This window comes from Lissotriton vulgaris, chromosome 1_2, assembly GCF_964263255.1.
Source record: "Lissotriton vulgaris chromosome 1_2, aLisVul1.2, whole genome shotgun sequence".
NCBI classification, from domain to species: domain Eukaryota; kingdom Metazoa; phylum Chordata; class Amphibia; order Caudata; family Salamandridae; genus Lissotriton; species Lissotriton vulgaris.
The window spans coordinates 69,715,939-69,738,090 of record NC_141686.1 but is presented as its reverse complement, the minus strand read 5'-3'; the positions used below and the strand labels follow the sequence as shown (position 1 = coordinate 69,738,090).

Below are 22,152 nucleotides of genomic sequence, written 5' to 3'. Positions count from 1 at the left end.
TGAATACAGAATAGTGAAGCAACCATATATTGCTCCCTGTTCCATTCTGGGACGACAGTCCTGCGCAGGCAAAGCGGTGTTAGGCTCCATGCCCTAAATCGGGTGGGTCATCCAATGCAATCAAGATCACAGCTCGGCGGTGGCTGGTCCACTTCAGAGGGGTTTCTGTTATGAGAGCTGCTTGAGGCTTCACAGTCAGAAGTTGAAAGTTGAAACCTAAACAGCAGTTTAGGTTGGACTGTTCCCATGTGGAGCAGGGTCAAGACTGATATGGCTGGGTCCAAACTGGGATGGAATGGTGAGCAAATGAAAAATGGATTTAACCTGGATCTTTGACTGGGGGTGAATTTTTGGCAATGTTCAGCATTTCGTACCTCTACTTTTTGTGTTGCTAAAAGTTACCCTTAGTGGGAAGGGACCGGTGCTCGAAACGCCACTGGATTCAGCCTAGCCTGGCTGATGAAGAGTAATACCCAGAAACTGGTTATGAGATGCTTGTTTTCCAGTACAGGGAGGACCTGGCCTGGCATTTTGGGCTGGACTGATCCCATGGGGAGCAAGGTCAAGACTGATTTTCATATGGCTGGGTCCAAAATGGGGTCGCGAAGTGAGCAAAAGAACAAAGGTTTTAACCCAGATCTGTGACTTGGGTGAATGCTTGAAAATATGCAGCCTTCTGTCCATCTTCTTTTTGTATTACTTCAAGACACTTTAAGGGACATGTGGAGTGCCTCAAAATAACAATAATTAAATAGACAAATAGTGGGACCCTGCCCCACGCTCTTTAATAGATGTATGCTTCTGGTGGCTGTGGTCTTCACAGAATTCAACTGCATTTTCAGATTTATGTCATTGCCAATGACATCTCACCAATGCTGCAAATTGAGAGAGAGGAGCTGTGACTGTACATCTTGCATGAACTCTTCACTGATCTCAAAGAGCAAGTTAGCACTGAATATAGCAAAGACTGAGCTGACTGGGCAATTGCCATAGCTAGATATGATGGTTAAAGGTCAGTTTATCTCTATAGAAGTCAAGAATTATAAAGTTTAATTCATCAAGGACCTCTTAGTGATCAAGCATATGTCTTAGGCATTGAAAGCAATTGACTACCAACTCTTGATGGCAACAACCATTCAGCACTCTTGGAGGCTTCTTAAGAATGAGTGTTGGTGAGAAATGTAAATGTAAATGTAAATGTAAATGTAAATGAAAAGAAATGTGCTGCTGGTGTGATTACTGTAGCTAAGCTAACTCTGGGCTCTCTTCTTGCACAACAACGAGGTCCCAACAGGCGCAAAGGTGTGGCACATGAGTCATATTTAATCAAGAAAAGTCTCCATGTCTCACCAACAATGGAAAACTCCATTGGTTGCCAGTATATAGTAGAATATGTTTTACATGTATACAAATGGCTAACTAGGCCATCTGGAGTCATGGGCAATACTCAGGAGATGTGTTACTGCAGAGTTTTTCCCATATATGTACCGCATTTGCCACATAAACCATCAACTGCTGCATAATCTTAAATTTTAACAAAATATTGTTTTTAACTCAAAGGCATCAAATGTTACAACAAATGTGGCAACACATGTTGCTGATAATGGAAGGCTGTTGCAAAGTCATCCTGTGCCCTGGGCACCCTCCAACTTTGTGCTGACTGGTACTGGTAGTAACTGACTCTGACTGACCCTGGGCTCTGCCTAACCAGGCCCAGAGCCAGTGCTATTCAGAAAGAGACACTTAGAATACAGTGAAAACACCTACGTGCACAAGGGTACACTACAGGTTGGGGTACCCCTGTGATTACCATAACCTACCCTATAAGGCCCTAGTATATAACAAGGCAGGGGATTGAAACTACATCTAAGTCCCTAGAATATAATAGGGCAGTTTAGAGGCCAGCAGCCCTTTCTTCACTTGCATGTGTGCACTGCTGAGTCTGAGGTCTGTTTAAAAGTAGCCCTGTGTTACAGGACTTCTTTAATAAAGTAAATTGTGCCCAAACTCGACTTTGGTGTTTGGGGCACTTAACAATGGATGTCCTACAGTGTTTGGGCATATTAAGTACCCCCAGGGTCTCCCCTAGGACACCTCGCCAGCAGTGCGGGGGTCAGGTAATTATAAGGAGGACCCTTATAAAATTAGTTTTATATGCCCTGGGTTAAGTGAAATTGCACATTTCACTCCCCACATTGTGATAAAATGCTTCACAAAATCGACTTTGGTATTAGGAGCACTGTGGAGGGAGGATCTGCAATATTTCTAAATATTCAAAATGCCTAAAGTCTCTCCCTCGGTGTTCTAGGGGTGGGGTCCTGTAGATATAGGCAGAGTACCCATAAAATATGTTTTTATAAACCCTGGTGCTGGAAAAAATGGCCCAAGCTGTTTTTCCCAATGCAAATCCCCTGCCACATAGGGTAACATGGCAAGAAGTTATTAACTAATAGATCCTGATAGGAGAATGATAAAAAGAGCATTAAGGACTTCCCAGAATGGTATAGATAAATCCAACAATATGATATTGTTGAATTTCTCCTAAAATGTACAGACAAGAAGTTATAAGACTTTCTTGTTTGTAAGCCCAGATTCAGGCTTCCAGTGGTCTGTCCTGATTGGTCAGAGTTAAGTGGATTAGCCAGGCTCCTTTTGAAGAGGTGATAAAGAGCCCCTAGGGTTAACCAGCTCTGCTGGGAGGGCAGTGTTCTGTTACACAAGAATGCCAGAGCACAGGTAGGAGTCGTAAACAATGGACTTCAATGGAAAGGGAAGACACTAGTGTCATTAACAACTCCATTCTTTTGATCCTATCCAGATGCTAGGCTTGAGGAAGGAATGAGCAGATACCTGGGCGCGATACTATAGAGAGTAGCCATCCTAGGGCTGTGTTTAGCCAGCTCTTCTCTCCCTGCTGGAAAATCAGCCATGATGAATTTGGAAGAATTGGTGCACTCAGGGACAAAAAAGTGCGACACTCTGCTGGATATGGTCATATCTTGGGATGTTACCCTTCCCCCCATTGAACAGAAGTGCTCTCCTGCTTGACCCAGAGAACTTGGAATAAGTATCTGAGAAAGGCAGAGCCTCTCTGATCTACTGCTTGAAACCTAAGAGAGCAAGAAGGGCCATGCTGAGAAGTTTGATGTGCAGTCACTAAGGCCTGTACTCTTAAGATTGCGCCATCTGGAACTAGAGCCCTGTGGACTACCTTGCTGTAAAAGGACTAAAGTATGAACTCCATGCAAGCTACAGGTTAACAGAGCTCACCTGGAACATCACCACCAAGAATCCTCAACCTGGAGCATTACCAGTGGATTTGTAAGGGTTTTGTACAAGTGGATTGTGGGAACTGAAGTCCTCAATTTTCAAGGACCATCTTGGGGCTTCCAGACCCTTGGGGAAAGTTTGAGGAACTTTGGGACCCTTCGGGGAACTTCAGGAAGAAGTTCTAGAAGTTTGGAGAACTTTGGAGCAACTTTGGAAAAAAGCTCCATAAGAGGACTGACTCAACCTTGCTAGCCAAGCCGCCTGCCTTCAACTGCGAGTCGGCCTCCCGTCCAGGTCCGTCCTGCTGAAAAACTCCATAGGTCTGACTTCCAGAGTTTGACTAGGAGTAGACAAAATCCGAGGCCTGGAACCCTCCCCGAATCTGGACTGGTGAAGAGAATCGAGGGACCCCGCAAGAAAAACCTCAGTAAAAGTTTCTAAGTCCAACCAAAGAAAAGGTGACCGGGAGCAACCGCGAGACTCAAGCCTTCAACCACGAGTCCCACTGGAACGTTATGGAGGTTGGACTTCCATGAGTTCGACCAAGAGCTCGTCGCAAGGCCATCCGGCGAACTCTCACCAAATCCAGACTGGCTGAGAGGTTCGAGAGACCCCAGGAAGAAAAGCTCTAGAAAAGTTTCTGAGCCAGAAGATAAAAACCTTAGACCAAGACTTACTGCGAGGGGTAGCCGTGCATGGCTCCATCGCGGGCAGCCTGAAACTTTGACTTTGACCCGGTCTATTCGGCCAGATTTCCCGATAAGGCGCAATAGGTTCCTATGTGCTATATAATACTAAATCTTTACAAATTCATATTTCCGGTTCCCTACTTTGGATTTTTGTCGTTTTGGTGCAATTTTAAAGATAAAAATATTTCCTATTTGTATAACTTGGTGTTGGATTTTTATTGTGCATTGTGTCTTAATTATTTACAGAACTGGTGTTTTTAAATGCTTTTATTCCTGTCTTTGAAGTTAAGCCTGCCTGCTCGCAGTCAAGCTAACAAAGGTTGAGCATGGGAATACTTTTCTAAGACCTATTCTGAGCCCTATACTGTGTTAGTGGCCTTATTGCCAGTGGCAGACATATATTTGCCCCTACTAATAATCCACTTTCTAACAAAGGCCCTTCACAAAGGCTGACTGGTCATCTTGACATAGCCCACTTAAATGTCAGACTGGTTCTGATGCTGTGAATCTTTTGCCCAGATAGTGTTAGAATGTGTAAAAATTACAAACTAATGAAGTAATACTTTTCTTTGCACATAATTTAGTAAACCCTGCTGCAAAAGGTATTCCTACCCTGCAGCATAATTCCAGTGGCCTAAGAAATACTGCCGGACATTCTCACTTGCTTGTTGCTGCCAAATCAGAACCCATAATTCTATATATGTTTCCAATGATCATGCCTAAATACCAAAAGGTTAGTGGAAGGGCTGTGGGCTGTTGCCTGTGGGCTGTCGGCTTTGGGCTGTGAGATGTGAGCTATGGACTGTGGGCTGTGAGCTCTGGGATGTGAACTATGGGCTGTGGGCTGTGGGCTGCGAGCTGTGGGTTGTGGACTGTGAGCTGTGGGCTTTGGGCTGTGGGCTGTGATCCGTGAGCTGTGGGCCCCGGAGGAATAGGTGGACAAGGTACATGACTGAAAATCCTACAGTCACAGGAATGCAAAACCTCACGAGGATGCAATTAGAACTTGAGTATTAAAATCTGAGAATGTAATAGATAACCTTGCGGTGACCCTGTGGCCTCGTCATGCATTGACAGCATCACATTCTGTAGAGCAAACTCACCAACCTGTGTACATGCAAGACTCAGATAACATTATCATCCTTAAGTAGGCCAGGCATTGCCACTAAAGACAATATTCAAGGTGTTATACCACGTTAGATACACTGCATTGTAACAGTCATTAAGCATTAATACTCCTTAACATAACATGACAAAACATAACATTTAACATAAAAGCATAACATACAGTATCTTAGCATACATAACACAGAGAAACGTGACAAGACAAAGGATAGCATGACAAAGATTAGCATAGTATGACAGATGTCAAGTAGCATACCATGATGTGACATAGAATGGCGTGACATGACACAGAATGGCGTGACATGACATAGAATGGCGTGACATGACACAAAATGACGTGACATGAATACAGAATAGTGAAGCAACCATATATTGCTCCCTGTTCCATTCTGGGACGACAGTCCTGCGCAGGCACAGCGGTGTCAGGCTACATGCCCTATATCGGGTGGGTCATCCAATGCAATCAAGATCACAGCTCGGCGGTGGCTTGTCCACTTCAGAGGGGTTTCTGTTATCAGAGCTGGTTGAGGCTTCACAGTCAGCAGTTAAATGGTTACTCCATGCACAACTACAGAGAAGGGGGATGAAAGATTCATCCACTGATATTTGGACGATGCCTTGAGATTTCCCTCTAAATGATCCCCTCAGGTGACTACTACTGCCTCAATAAAAAAAAGTTATGTATATTCGCCTCTTTTGTTGTCAGCTATCTTTTCCTATTCGTGGAAACTGAGTCAGCCGAATGCAGTGACTTGCATTTGTAATGTGTAACCCAAATGATGCGACTGTCACCACACAAGACTCATCTCATCAGTCAGAGCCCCCTGACTTTCCAGAGGTTCACCATATTTTATGTATATGCCCTTTTCTTATTTCAGGAGTGGTACAACACCACAAATTAAATCAAAGTATTTTCAGGTCTGGCCTGATACCTCAGCAGTCTGCACGACATATTGCTACTAATTCTGCTGCATACAATAGCATGACAAGACAAGGGGCATCGCTAGCAATGGTGCAGCAGATGCGGTGGCACCAGTGACCATGAATTTGTGGGACGCAAGGCACCCTTATTATTGCTGTCCTTTTCCACTAAACTGGAGGGCAAGCCATTTTCCTTCCCTCCAGCAGGGATCATGACACCCCTGCTGTGTGGCCCCAACCATACCTTAAATTAAGGTTCTTCAATATGGCAGTAAATGTCAGCCATAATCCTGTATGTACAGCCAGGCTGAAAATTCAAGGGATATTGAAGCCCGGCAGATGTCTATCCTTTCATGCCCTTCACATGAAATAGCAAGATTTGTTCTGAATGTGTCAAGCTATCCAAATGGAAACACATGTTGCTTCTAAACGAAAAGCAAAGTGGCTGACGGCCATATAGGAATAAAGAAATGATCAGTGAAAGGTCAGGAATCATACACAGGATGGTGATGGAAACATTCGTCCACCTTTGGTTGGCTATGAATGTGACTCTTAAGAGTCGCAGTGGTTCTGTCTCCAGGGGGGGCACAAGATGCCACACAGAGGGAGCATACTTTACATGGCTTCACAGAAGCTCATAACTTGGGCGACCGCCTGGTTCCTCGCCTCTCTGTGTTTTCCATACATATTCTCAAAGTAAGCACATGCTCCCTTCCCTGTAGGCTCTAGTGGGCAACCAACTATTTACCTATCGCTATCCAGTGCAATTGAAGAAGCTACAATGTTTTAATTTATTTCGTCTATTTTTTCTGGTCTCTCCCTTTATGTGGTGGAAGCTTTATGGCGTGTACTTTTCAGCATGTCTCAGATGGGCAGAAAAAGGTCTAACGTTCAGTGAAAGTCTTCAACCTCGCACGGCCACTCATCATTTTTTGTGGGATCACATCCCTGCCAGAGGGTTTCAGAAGACACGCTTTAATGTCCATTTCTCCATAGTTTAGCTCTCTCTGCCTGTCATATCCTTCCACCTGCCCTCTACCCAGGTCTATCAATCAATCAATCAATCAGGATTTGTAGAGCATGGCTGCTTCACCCATGAGGGTATCGAGGCGCTATTGAACCATTGCTACATAGAGTCGCCTTCCAGTCTAAACCACTAGCTTATTACCGGCACAGATAAGTAAGAAATTAGTATTATAATGTGTGGGGTCATATGTGAGCAATCTCGGCTCCCTTTCAGAGGTTGGTTGGTGGAAAAAATATATTGTGTCTTCTACAGCATGACATCTACATAATACTAGAAGAGCTGATTTGAGGGTTTTAAAGAAAAATGTACTGAAACAGCTTGCCTATTCTTTGCTGCCCCGTGCAGTCACAAGCATACCTGGCTGTGAAGGTGAGGATAATGGAACATCATAAAGTGCTAGAGGCCTCATTTCTAGGTTGTCGGACTCGTTACTTTCTCACAAGCCTGACAGATATGCGATGAGCCTTATTGTGAGTGATTACAGGGGGAAGGATGTGCCGTTATGGCCAGAGATGCAGATTTTGGGAGTGGGAAACCTGCTTTTAGTCTTGGCATCCGCTCAGCATCCTGTGATTCTGGGCAAATCACGTTATCTCCCTGTGCTTAAAAAATGAATGTAACTTTGTGTAATGCAACTGGTGCTCATGTAAACTACCTGCGGGCCAAGTTCATTCTATGGAACACTGAATTGAAAAAAAATTGCCATATTATATAATCCATCTGTAATAAGGCAGACAGGATATCTGTAAATCATCCACCATGCTCTAAATCGGACTTTACATCCAGTTATACATTTTTAAATCCTCCATACGTCAACTTTGCCGGCATTTTTAGCACTCTGTAAACTTATTGGAGAAACCTGATCAGCAAATGTATTCTGTTATGTTATGTTATGTTAAAAGGGTGCTTCTATAGCGCACGGCTACTCCGAGGAGTGTCCCGGCGCTGATGGATCCTCCCAAGACGAGGAGGGGAGCAGATGGAAAAAAAGATGCCTGGTGCCCGCTTCTTCTAATGGGAACAGCAAGAATTTGATTAGGAAATATTCCATGAAGGAAGCTTTAAAAACAAAAAAAGTTGTAATTGTTTTTTAATGTAGAGTGGGCGGTGGTAGATGTCAGCCTATTAATGATGATTCTCAGGTTGCAAGTAACCATCTGAAACACTGGAGCGTATGCATCCATGGAAAAGTCCATCACAGCCTAATCCGTCCACCTAAAGGCAAGATCCGCCTCTAGGAACGCTTCCAGCGACGCATGCCCAGCCTCCCCGCACCCTTCCCTCCTAACCAGAAAAAACACGGTCTGCTTGAACTTTGCACTGAGAATCAATAACGGAGTCCCCTGCTGGCTGCAGGAACACCACTCCCCCTCCCCCGTTTGTGAAGCGTGAAAGGACAAGCGCATTCTGCTGTCTCCCTGCTCTAATAAAACCTTACAATCGCAAGTAATTGCCTACTTGAAACTACGTCTCTCTGGGGAACAATCCTGCGGCAAATGACAAATATGGAAGGAGAACATGATTTCAGTGAGCAATTATTTTGTTATGTGTTTTTTTACTGCTGCAAAAAGCAGTTGTTGGGAGCAGAAGGGAAGACCAGGCAGCTCTAAACTGAATGCGGAGCCGCTTGAAGCCGCTTAAGGTGTGGGGGTTATGCTGCCTTCCGCAGATGTCATCGGGCACTTGGCGTAGCAACAGTTTCACCTTGATTCGGCTCTTCCTTCTTTCATTTGCAGCATCCAACAACATACCATGCAGCACATTTTTATCCCATGCTTCTCTAAGATCCTTAATCTCCACAAAGACCCATGGTGCATTGTCTAATTGCTAACAAGAATTGCCCTGACTAACCCAACTTGCTGACACACAAGAGTCCCACAGAGGAGGTGCAGCTGCAAGTGCTGGTTACCTCCATGCAATGTCTGTGAGGTCGGTGGGTTAATGTCAGTCCTATGTTTAGAACTGGGGACATCTATTTATCAAGATTACTACTGCATGTGCACTCATTTCTGATACATTTCTTGCTATAAGAATTGTAACAATTGTTCAGTAGGCATAACACTCAATGGTGAGAGACAGAACATCACGCAGACAGGAAGGCAGACAGGAGGACAGGCAGAAAGTCAGACAGACCAAAGGACAGACAATGAGACTGTTGGTCAGGCAGTTTTCCCTTAGATTAAAGAGTCTTCAAAATCAAGCATGACACATTTCAAAAATGTTATTTTTCTGTGACCAAAGATTGTTTGACCCATGACAATATCGTCAAAACTGCATGACTTTTTCAAACAATGTTTAACTCTAGGATTAAAATTTTCTGTATGACTATAGCTTTTTAGAAATATGCATGTGGACGCCCTTGTGTGGAAGATCAATTGATAAATTATTTCTAAAGAGAGAATAAAAAGAAAAGATTGAGAATTTGAAGTTTCTTCCATAAATCTTCAGCTTCTGTCTTCCTACTTCTTCTCACTGAAAGATTAACTGCTCACACAAACGACCTCTTGAGTACTAGCCCCAGCTACCCTGCTCATTCATCCATGATTGTGGTGTCGTTGACCTGTTTCAGTAACTAACCTTCAATGCTTTCTCCTTGTGCTCTAAAGCAACAATGGTTTAAGCAGAAAGATTGCACAGCTAGAGATCCGCAAGAAATCCTCTTGATCACCAACTCACACCCTCAATAAACAGCACTAAGTGGGTGTATTCTGGAGCTAAAGTGCAAACCAGAAGCTAAGCATCACTTAATGGATTCCAATGCTAAAACTCATGCCAGGTACTAAACATCAATCAGTGGATTTTGATGCCAAATGCTAAAACTTCTTGCAGGTCTGACAGAGTAGCCAAGTAATATCTCATTTATTAGAACACAACTGCATACATCTGTGCAGCCACTTTTCTCTATGCTCATACATCCATAGTACCCAATGAAGATGGTCTAACTTATAGTGAAGGCTCAAGTGTCTCACTTGCAAGTGTGATTGTGTTCTGCACCCACAGTCGGCATCACGTTTATAGCCACAACCATGCTACCTCAGCTCTGGGGTTCCAATGAAACCTCAAGATACCTCTTGTGAGGATGGGATGAGGTCCACCTACTTCCCCTCATGTCATAGCTCAAACCATTTACAGAGTCAGAAAGCTTTTGATGTGACAGAACAATCAAAAATGTAAGCATCTCACTACAAAGGCACATCCTAGAAGGGTAGACTGAACGTATTATCTAAAGGGATGAATAATGCAAACAATTGGAACAAGTAAAAGTAGACATAGCAACTTTTTGCTCTTCATTTCTAGACATATATCAGAGATTCTTATATTACTTTATCCTCATTACATTATATCAGTCACTGTTATACTCCATCATATTATTTGAAGGATTTAAAGTACAATTCTTTCTAGCGCCAAATTAAGTTAATTGGGTCATGCACAGCTAAAGAGCATACAGGAGAATCAGAACCAACAGATTAACCCAATAAAAAAACATAAAATCAGCCCTGTTGAGAAGTACAAGTGCCTAATCAAGAAGAAGTAGGACATGCAGGTGGTCAGAGAAGTGTCTGCCCACTGAAAGCACACCGCACAAGACATACGTGTGGGATGCTTACAAAAGCTAAAAACAGCACACATACAGAGGCTGGGAATCAAACCACAGATCAGGCCAGACAAAGGAACATTGGAAGCGCATTGGTGGACTTGGAGTGGGCAGGATCACTGGTGACACTTTCAGAAAGAGTTTTACAACAGGCCCACATAACATGACAAGTTCACTGGTGGACCTCATACTGTGAATTTTTAACACTCCTATGGCCCATTCTCATGCTGTGGCACATCTCACTCAACCAAATCACCTGTATCCCAATAGAAAACTCAATAAACCCTGAGAATTGCATGATTCTTGAATGTGAATTGATAGTTTCTTTGTATGGGCTTGATTTTGTTTATCAGGAGCACAAGCAATTCCTTGTAGTGGAGGATTGAAAAGAATCTAGGGGGGCTATTCACAGAGGTAAAGATACACTTGTGTTTACTCGTGTGTATATATGCACCTATTCCTAGGTGTAACTCTACAATTTTTAGTATTCACCATTCCAAGTGTAGATGTACACCTAAGTGTAAACGTATATGTCTCCACTACCTCAAATCAGGGGATGGAGCTTCCTCCAACAGGATTTATGAGTGTAGAGTTACTATCAGTAACTTTGCACACTTAGGTGGAGAACTCCACCACTGTGTAGAGACCTCACAAAGGGAAAGAACATGGAAAATTGTTAAAGTTTACCTTTCTTTTTTTTTTTTTTTTTTTATCCTCATTTGCCTGGCCACCTCTTATTTAGCCTCCAACTGCCAACCACTCTTTACAGGTGCAGAGTTTCCTCTGCATCTTGTATTGTGTTAGGTGGAATTTGGCAATAGATGGCCCGAAGAGTATCGTGGAAAAAGACTCCAAACTTGAAGTTCTATTCAGTTGAACTAGCCGTTCTGAGCCGACTGGGGGGAGGCCTAGTTCTTGGAGTTTCAAGGCATAATCATAGGACCGGGGAAAAAAAAAACAAAGAAAAAAAAAAAAAAAAAAAAAACCCCGGTTATTGTCTCCAACGAACCAGAACGTCCCAAAAGATACGACTACGCTCACCGCCTGATCTCCTCATGTCAGTTTTAGAGGTTGCGTAGAGAGACGACAGCCAGCTTGCATGGGATGGTGCTGAATTTTCAATCCAAACCTTACATATCTCTCTTCTTGCAAGCAGTATGGCGAAGAACAGAAATGTCCTAGCGTGGCCCTTTATATTGTTGTCCCAACCAAATATAATCAAGGAAAGTGTGATGGAGATCGAAGTATTAAGGATGGAGTCTAGAGTCGCTTTAACTTCATTCCAAAATTGTAATATGTTGGGGCATTCTTTAAACATGTGGACGTCTGAGGCTGCGATATGGCCACATTTATTGCATTTCTTCCCTGGGATAAACTTAGAAAGTTTTAGCGGAGTAAAATATGCACGGTGAATTGTGAAAAAGTGATTGCGTCTTAGCCATGCAGGTTTGACACACTTATATAATAGGGTACAGGAATTCTGCCAGGTTTCGATGCTCTGGGCCCCCAGATCTGAGCCCCATAGTTGTTCCGGGAGGACGAAATCTCCATCTATCTCTTCTAGCAGGCACCAGTACCATTTCGAGACCTCTTTACCCCCTGCAGGTTGCGCTACCAATTTCTCTTCGGTGGAACTATGCTTCCCTAAAGGAGGCCCAGATCTATTTGTTGCCTTAGCCCAACTATCTAATTGTAAATACTTAAACCTCGAGAGCTCTATCCCCCGCTGCTCCCTCAAAGCCTCCCAGGGCCTCAGAGAATCACCTGCCAACACATCGCCCCATGTTAGTATCCCTCCTACTCTCAGCGGAATAGAAAGCCGATCATCCCAGCAGGAAGGGAGCCCTGGGGAATCCCAAATGGGCGCAAGGTTGGAGTAGTATGACAAACCCAGGTTCCTCCTTATATGTGACCATAGCTTCGCTTGGGACATAAGAGTTTTTAATTTAACTTTCTTGAAGTATTTCTGTTCTCCAAACTTGAACATGTAGCCGTTAGTTGGTAAGCCAGCACCAATCAACATTGCCATAAACATGAGGCCTAATGATGTATTGGATGGCACTTTTAAGAGCATTCTCGAATGGGAAAGTTGGAATGCCCACGCATAGAATTGTAAATCTGGTAGGGATAGGCCTCCCTTTTCCCTCCTCCTCCTCAGCTTTTTCCACGATATTCTTGCTGTCTTGTATCCCCACACGAAGGAGTTAAGCTCTCTCTGGCATTTCTCGAGCGTTATTTTATCAAATGCAAGGGGGATCGTGTTAAATAAGAAGGTGAACTTGGGAAGAATTGACATTTTTAGCAAACTTACTCTACCTAGAATAGTTAGTGGGAGATTAGACCAAGATTTTAAAGATTTTTTAATTTCCTTAAAGATTCTCTCAAGATTGACTTGGGCAATTTGTGCAATATCTTGCACTATCCGAATTCCCAAGTATCTCAGTGAGTTTGATGTATTTAGCGTTAGGTCAGGTATGTTCCATGCCATAATGTCTGTTTTGGAGGCGTTTATCTCATAGCCCGAGATGCGGCCGAAATCTTCGGCACTCTCGATGACTACCGGTAGAGCGATCTCCGGGTCTGAGGTAAAGACCAAAATGTCATCTGCATACAAGGCTACTCGCTTTTCCCACTCCCCGAACCTAAAAGATGGAATAGAGTCTTCTCGTCTGAGAACTTCCGCAAATGGTTCTATGTATATGTTAAAGAGGAGGGGGGAAAGCGGGCAGCCCTGTCTTGTGCCTCTAGAGATCTTAAACGATTCAGACAGGTTGCCATTTATTAGAAGCCGTGCTGTTGGCGATTTGTATATAAGTTTTATTGATCGACAGATTTTCTCCCCTAAGTTGACCCTCTTTAACACGTCGTTTAAATAGGACCAGTTTACCCTGTCAAAAGCTTTAGCTGCGTCTAGGGTGAGGGTTGCCAATGGGATAGTAAAGGCTGAGGCGATATCGATTGCCCCCACTAAATCATATGTTAAGTCAGAAAGCTGACGGCCTTTAATGAATCCCTTTTGATCTTGATGGATTATTTCCCCCATTACTGATCCCAATCTAGCTGCTAAAATAGAGGCATATATTTTGTAGTCATTATTTAACAATGATATAGGGCGGTAAGACCCACATAGTGTTGGGTCTTTTCCAGGTTTTAAGATCAAGACTATAGTTGCCTCACTCCATGATTGAGGTGGGTCGTTACCGTCCTTCAGAATACTGTTAAAAAGGGCCGTCAGCGTAGGGACAATTGTATCGGCCAAGGCTCTATACAGTTCTCCGGGGAGTCCGTCAGGACCTGTGGCTTTTCCATGTTTTAATGCGGATACGGCCTTTTTAACCTCTGCCTCTGAGATGTCCAAATCCAATGCCTCACTTTGCACTTGTGATAACTGTGGAAGGGATATCTTATCTAGCCATGTCTTCCTTGCCTGTTGGTCATCTATAATATCATCCCTATATATTTCGGCAAAAAACTGCGTAAAGGCAGTACTGATTCCTACATCTGATGACCTGAGCTGATTTTCCCCCTCTGCCATGATCCCTCTTATGTGGCTTTTTGCTTGGTCTGCTTTGACCCTCCAGGCTAGAATCTTACCTGCGGTTTCTCCGAATTCAAAATTGGACAATTTGCTCGCCTCCCATTTCTTTGAGACCCTTTCTTGTAGGATATCTTCTATCTGACTTTTGAGGTCTGACATATTTTTTTGATCTTGTAGTGAGCCAGTCGTGCCCCTAAGCCTTTGTTCAATTATCTCTAGCTCCTGTTCTAGGTTTTGGATTTTGGATAGATAATTTTTCCTCCTAAAGGAAGCTCTGTTGGTGATGCAGCCTCTCAGGTATGCCTTAAGAGTTTCCCATACTAAGGCAAGGGAGGTTGAGTGCAAATTGCTATCTAAAAACATCTCAGTTTCGGAGTTGAGATATGTCACTTCCTCCGGGACCAATAGGATAGTTCGATCGAATGACCAGGAGGGATGTTTTTTAAGAGTCTGAAGTATTAAGGTGAAAGAGAGAGCTGAATGGTCGGATAGGTGAGAGGGTATATACTTTATACTGGCTATAGAGTTTTGGAGACAGTAGCTAAACAGGGCAAAATCTATTCGTGAAGAGTGTTTGTATTTTAGATTCCGATAAGATACCCCTGGTTTCGTGCCGGCACTTTCTCTCCATAAATCTGCCAAACCCAGGTCCTCCATAATCCCTTTTAGAGACTGTCTAGATTTAGAAGGTGGTTGACAACTATACCTGCTGCTATTAGTGGTTTTATCAAGTTTCGGATTCAAAATAACATTAAAGTCCCCTGCCCAAATTATGGGATCAGAAGTGGTTATTAAAACGTTCCTTATTGTTTCTAGAAAGGATGGGTCATCAGAGTTAGGACCATAATACCCGACTAAATTGTATTTCTGCCCATGTATAGAAAGATTAACTATGAGCCATCTTCCAGATTTGTCCTCTCTGAATTCAAGAATCCGCACATTAGCTGTTTTTTTGCAGATTAAGAGATTCTTGACAAGGAGGAGAACATGGCGGCCGCAGGCTAATGCGGTGCGCGCGCTGACTACCTGAGCTCCTCTGGCATGGGGAAGCACTCCTCTCAGCTGTCTGGATGATCGGGCATTTTTTGAGTCCCCGCTGTTTTTCGCTCTGTTCCCCTTACCTGACTCGGCCTGATGTCCTAAAGCCGCCCGTCTGACTGCCATCGGTTTGGGATAGCGGAGCTGGGTCGGAGGCTACCGGGTAGTGTTCTCTCGCTAGACCGGGTCCGCTCCAGAGTCATTGGAGGTATTGCTGCCTTGCCTTGCCCCTCGCCCCCCTCTCACGACACCCGCTGATTGAAGCCGCAGGAGCGGGACACGGGAAACGGGAGAGTGGAGTCGGAGTGCGGAGTAGCGAAAGTGTGCAAAGTGTGCAGAGAGGGATTGCCGGTTTGTTTTCCCCTCGCCTTGTCAGCCGGCACACCTCACCTCGGATGTGTTTCACTCTGCCCTCCGGCAGCTCTCCGCCCCCTCGGAGTTCGTGGAGCAGAGCAGCCGTGGAGCTTCGCCGGGGTCGCTCGGCGCGAGGTCTGCTTAGAGGCAGACTTGAATGTGTGGGATCCGGAGGCACAGTGGTTCAGCTGCTACAGAAGCAGTCTGAGCCCACTAGCAAGTCCCAGGTGAGAGCAACACACAATACTTGTGACAGCAGGGCGTCACGGGTGGGGGTCTCTCAGCAGTTGGAGGGATCAGAGAAATCAAGTCTTGGCAGCAGCAAGGGCATCTCATTAGGAGTGGCAAGTAACCTTAACGCTGTAGTCAATAATCTAAAGGAAATTAAAAGGGTCAGTCAATCTTTACTACAGCTACCAGAATCCCCCTGTTTAGAGACAGTGTCTCATACAACTGTAGCAATTGACTCCTCTGCCCCCGTTCCAGCCCTGCATCCCGTCCCTGCTGCAAGCAACCCCTTAAGCGAGCCTGCCCCTTTTAGTCTTCCAGCTTCAACAAAAAAAGAGACAGGGACAGGGAAAAAGAAAACCAGCCAGAAACCCAAATTGTCAGCTACAAAAACGAAAGCCAAAGGGAGGGGAAACAAAAGGATCAATAAAAACAGCCAAGAAGGGGCTAAGACTCTAGCTTCTACCAACAGCGCGGTGAAAATCACCCCCTCTCTACGCTCTTTTTTTAAAGTCTTGCCTCAAGTTCTGGATCTAAGCCCAGCTAATAATCAGGAAAAGAGCCCTGTCACATCTCTGGGTATTGATATCCCCTCAGTGATCTCATCCCCTCTAACGGAAATGGCTGACCCATCACTGTCCGCCCCGTCACAGTCGGTGGTGGTAAACACTCCACGTGAGGATGAAGGCGAGGCCCTAAACAGGACACCAATAGGTCCCTCTAAGGCTTTAGGGGAGAGAGATGAGGAAGGGGGGGCTGGTGTTACAACTCATACTACGACTGAGTCGGCATTGGCAGCTTTGGCAGCTTCAATCGCTTCAATGAGAGAAGAAATTCGTAGTGATTTTTTGGTCTCCAAAGCAAACCAAAACGACATTCGCTCATCTTGTGAAGCTTTGGAAAGGAAAGTAGATGGCTTGGGTGAAAGAACGGAGGCATTGGAGAACACAGTGGGGGCGGTAAAAACTAATCTTGAAGCAGCTGTGTTAAAAATTCACAACTTACGCAAGGAGGGAGATGCAATGAAAGAAAGAATGGAAACTTTGGAGAATTTCTCACGCAGGAACAACCTGCGTCTTCTCAAAATACCGGAGGGAAAAGAAGGTGGGGACATCAAGAGTTTTGTTGTAAATCTTTTGAAGGAAGCTTTGGGTCTCGAGGAGACAGCTGAAGTGTTGGAGAAAGACATCCAAAGGATCCATCGTGACCCGTTCCGTCTTAACGCAGGCAGGTCTAAACCTCGGAAAATCCTTGTCAACTTCTTGACTTATACCTTAAAGGAGAAAATTCTTAACACTGCGCTTAAACTTAAAACTACAAAATGTTCTGAATTTCCTTTCGAGATCCGCTCCGATCTATCCAAGGCTACACTAGATAGGCAGTGGGAGTTGGGTCAGAAGATGGATAGTTTTAGAACGGCTGGTGCAACAGTCCAGATGAGATTCCCGGCCTATCTACGCATCATGTATAATAACAAGATGTACAATGTCAGAACGCCATTCGAGGCGGACGAGCTCCTGGAGTCCATTCAGAACCACTCGCAGGGCAAATGTTGAGTGAATAGGCCTCCCCCCCCTCGTCTCAGTGTACTTGTTCTTACTCAATATGCTGAGTAACGTAATAACTAAGTAGGAACTCATGAGCTTTTGGGGAGAGGGAGGGGGGAACAATGAAGAATGAAGAATAGAGGAAAAATAAAATAATTATATAAGTAATAAGAGGAGGAGAAAAAAAAAAGAAAAAAAAATTAAATAAATAAATAAATAAAAAAATAAAAAAATAAGAAAACATATATGTATATATATATATATATATAAGGGGAAAAAAAAAAAAAATTTATATATATATATATATATATAAATAAACAAATAATTTTGCACTATTTCATAAACAACCTTCTTCTATAGATAAACAAATGAATAATCTACACTATCTGCAGAATGCGAGTAACAAATCAACAGGGGGAAGGCGGGATGGTGATGGTGATGGTGAGGGTGAATGTGCACAATAATACAATGTTTCTTCACTGATATTCTTAAGAAGTGCAACTCCGTGTTGAGAGTAGAGCTCAGATCAGTGCAAACCGGCCCATCAACTGGCCGGAGTAAGTATGGAGGGGTTCTCCAAAGGGGTGGGGGGGGGGACAAAAGCAAAAAAAATTCAAAATTATCCTCAGAAGCCTGGCCCTTTAAAACAGATTTTTCTTTTTCACTGTCTAACCGCCTTAAATACAACAACTAAAAGAAACAAAGCAATAAACATTAAACCAGGTGGAATGAAAGGGAGAAACGGGAAAGAGAAATGACATCGATATCTTTTTTATCTTGGAACGTGAATGGTCTGCGCGTGCAGGGGAGAAGAGAACGCATTTTTCAATATTTGCGTGACTCCCCGGCGCAGATCATCATTATCCAAGAATCACATCTCTTAAAAAACGAGGCAGACGCAATTTTAAAAAAGCAAAAATGGATTGACGTATTCTTAAGTACTGACCACAATGCAAATATAAGAGGAATTCTCTTAATCTGCAAAAAACCTTTCTTTTTTTTAATGATTAAAATTTTTATGTAAAATATTAATGTAAATTAACTTTAAATATTCGTTTTTCCTTGGAACTAATGTAACAAAAAAAGCAATGGTGCAGTACACTAACTTATCAAATTAAAGCTTTATTAAATAATTCATTCATTTGAATATATTAATTTATATTATAAATATTACTTTTTAATCAATAAGTAAAAAAATCCCACCCTCATAATTTTTTTATTTCTGATTAAAATGTAGTAATTGTTGTTAAAATGGTGTATTTACAACATGTTTTATTATTAACATTGTAAAAACGACATTGTTTAATTAAGTTTAATATTTATTTTTAAAACAAGAAAAGAATGAACTAATTGTATATATGCTTTTTAACATTGAATATATATCTACATACATATGTGCATGCAGATATGCAGATACATATATACACATATCTGTATATATATTTCTGTACATATGTATATGCACACAGACCCACACCCATGTGTGTGTGTGTGTGTATATATACAATTTTTTTTTCTTTTTCTTTCTTATTTGCAAAGGAAGCAGCATTCCAGAGAAGAGTTTTAAGAGATTTTATTCGCAGCTCTCAACAAAGTTGAGAGTTGCAAATAAAATCTCTTAAAACTCTCAACAAAGTTGAGAGTTGCGAATAAAATCTCTTAAAACTCTGCTCTGGAGTGCTGCGTCTTTTTCAACTAAAATTGAATTCAGAGCCAGTATTCGGCCCCTACAATGTGCACCCGCTGTTGAGTGCACTGAACTTTTTGGATCCCTTTGTGGCTATATATCTATATATATATAGATAGATAGATAGATAGATAGATAGATAGATAGATAGATAGATAGATAGATAGATAGATAGATAGATAGATAGATAGATAGATATGTTTGTATGTCTATGTATATGTATATCATTTAAATTGTGAAATATTTTTTATTAATGTATTAATTTTCATTTGTTCATATAGAGTGTTATTTTATTTCCCTGCCTCAAATGTTTTCTATGGAGGTGAGTTGTATCATTGGTGGGCAATGAGTGGTGCTTATACCAAGGCAGGGTTGGAGTACATTTGGACGCTTCTTTAAGATGTAGTCTTTTGCCTCTATAACAGTAAACCATCTTTTCCTCTTTGAGAGTTATTTATTTTTCTTCTTTATGATTTATGGCCTCATTTGAGGTTTAGTGGGCTAGACACCAAACAACTCGGGTGAGCAAGACCCTACAATCCAGTGCCCTAGAGACAGTCAGTCAGCCCATCAAATATAAAGTTAAGTTTGCTGCAGGTGCAGAGGCCCTTTTCTCTCAAAGTGTTTTTGTTAACCTGGCGCTACTGCATTCAGCAAAACGGCAAAATAGTGAATTGTCCTCCATGGGTTGGCGGGCCAGACCGCATTTTGTGTTTTTAATGTTTCAAATGCAAACCCTCAAATCAGTGTCCCTGGTGCACTGGAAGGTTTCTCCATTTGCGTCATGGACATTATTCTTTTTTCCTTCCAGGAGCCACAGTCCTGTGCCCTAGATATTGTGGGTCATCAATGCAATCAAGATCACAGCTCTGCAGTGGCTGGTCCACTGCAAAGGGGTTTCTGTTACCAGAGCTGGTTAAGGCTCCACAGTCAGAAATGAAATGGTCCCATGGGCAGCGCAACTACAGAGAAGGGGGTAGGTAAGATTAATCCACTGATTGTTGCCTTTAGATTTCCCACTAAACGATCCAATTAGTTGTCTATGGCTGCCCCAATTAGAAGTTATGTATTTTAGCCTCTTTTGGTGTCAGCTGTCTTCGCCTCCTCATCGAAACTGAGTCAGCCCTATACGGTGAGTTGCATTTGTAATGTGTAACCCACATTATGAGCATTTCACAACACAAGACTCATGTCTCACCAGCCAACTCCCACTGACTTTGCATAGGTTCACAAAATTTTACGTATGCCCTTTTCTCATTACCGCACCACAAATTAAATCAGAGTATTTTTAGGTCTGACATGATACCTCAGAAGGCTGCACGACATATTCTTGTGAATTTTTTTCCCAGAGGAGTATTCAACTCACAACTCATGCTACTGCCTAGTTGGTGTATCAACCGCCTTCTTGGAAGCGCTTCCATTCGAATGCATGAAGGACTATTTTACATCTGAAAAGTACACTGAGTCCCAATGTTGTTTGTCATATCCTTTTTTTATTTTCTTTATTTACTATGGACTGAATACAGAAGGGAATCGTTTTTGCTACTTTTTTCACAACAATAGTAAAGACAATTGGGCAGGTTTAAATGTGGTAAGCTGTATTTGTGCCTGCAACGCATGTAAACCACATGTGTGAATGCATGTTTTTACATAGGTTAGCACATTAAATCCACATTGGCTCGACATCCTTTGATTCTGGTCAAATCACTTAATCTACCCGGGCCCATGGACAGCGCCTGGATACCCTCACGGTTGATAAACTGCGCTATATAAATCTACAAATGTTAACTTGAACTTTTAACTTTGCCAATGCTTGGTATTACTGTATCCGAGAATCATGTCTGCGGGAAGCATCCTTGCAAAAGCGACCACCCTCGCTGGTCATTTGCCCACTGCTGTCCTTTGGTGCAGCAGAGTTTGTGTCTAGACTCAACAATGAACAGTCTGATGCTGTGCACATGACCATGGGTGGGGCTTCATGCTGAGAAGAACACAGGAGAGGAAGAGAGCTACACTTAAACACACTGGGACAGATTTACGACTTCTGGCGCATCTCTGAAGAGTTGCGACGCATCTGCCCACCCGTGCGCCACCACTGATGTGCCGATTTACAAATTGGCGCACCATGGCGCTCGGATGGGCAGATGCATGACGCATCCTCTGCAGAAATGCGGAGTATTGCTGGAGTTGCGTCGCAAGCGCAACGCAGCTCCAGCAAGGCTCGGGGGTGCCCTATCTGTAACATGCTGCGTCAATCCCTACGCCTGCTTCAAGCAGACGTAGGGTTTTGACGCAGCATGGCCCTAAAAGTGACGGAGTGAAATCTTGTAGGTTCAAGAGAGCCCGATCGGGGGGGACGTCTTTTTTTCTTATAACTGCTCCAAACTGTGGAACTCGTTACCACCTGCCATTCCGGCCCAGCCCAAACATCTGCCTTTCCGTAAACTGCTGAAAACTTGGTTATTTCCTTAAATCCTTCTTATTTTCTTCATTTAGCACACTCTCCAGCGCTGGGACGCTTACGGGCAGCCATGCGCTTTATAAATCCTATTTCATTTCATTTCATTTCACTCAGCCACTTTTAGGAGGCGTTCATGCACCGGAACGCCCCCCACGCCTTCTTGTGGCGCAGGGCTTTACAACGTGACGCATCTCCCAGATGTGTCACTTTGTTAGTACCCCGCACCATGGTGCTGAATTTGTGCCACCGCTGCGTCACAAAAGTGACGCAACGGCGGCGTAAAAGAGGCCAAGGGGCTTGTAAATCTGCCCCGCTGTGCGGAGCTTCAAGGAGCCAAGGGTAGGATGTCGAGTTGATGGAATGGAAAGGAGGGGTCGGGCTGCCTTTTTTCTGCCTAAGAGGCTTGTGCAGTTGAATGATAATTCGCCGGATATTCACCCACTCTGCGCTTCAGAAGCTATGTGGCTTTTGGAAGGCGCTTAGTTTGAGAACACTGTCTGAAAACACACACACCACATACACACATATCCTTCCTTAACTAAACCTCTCATAGTATGTTGCAGATCGCATTTTAATAGTAGTTATATATCTACATTGTCAGACATGCAATAAAAGGCTACCAAATTGGAGCCGTTGTTATCCCATCGTTTTCAGCTTCTTGGAGCCTGCATC

General features: G+C 43.3%; 1 protein-coding gene across 4 annotated transcripts in view; it reads right to left on the bottom strand.

Moving 5' to 3' along the window:
- Window positions 1-22,152, bottom strand: part of IQSEC3 (IQ motif and Sec7 domain ArfGEF 3) — a 976,838-nt gene that overhangs the window by 397,549 nt on the left and 557,137 nt on the right. The gene's annotated exons all lie outside the window — the stretch shown is intronic.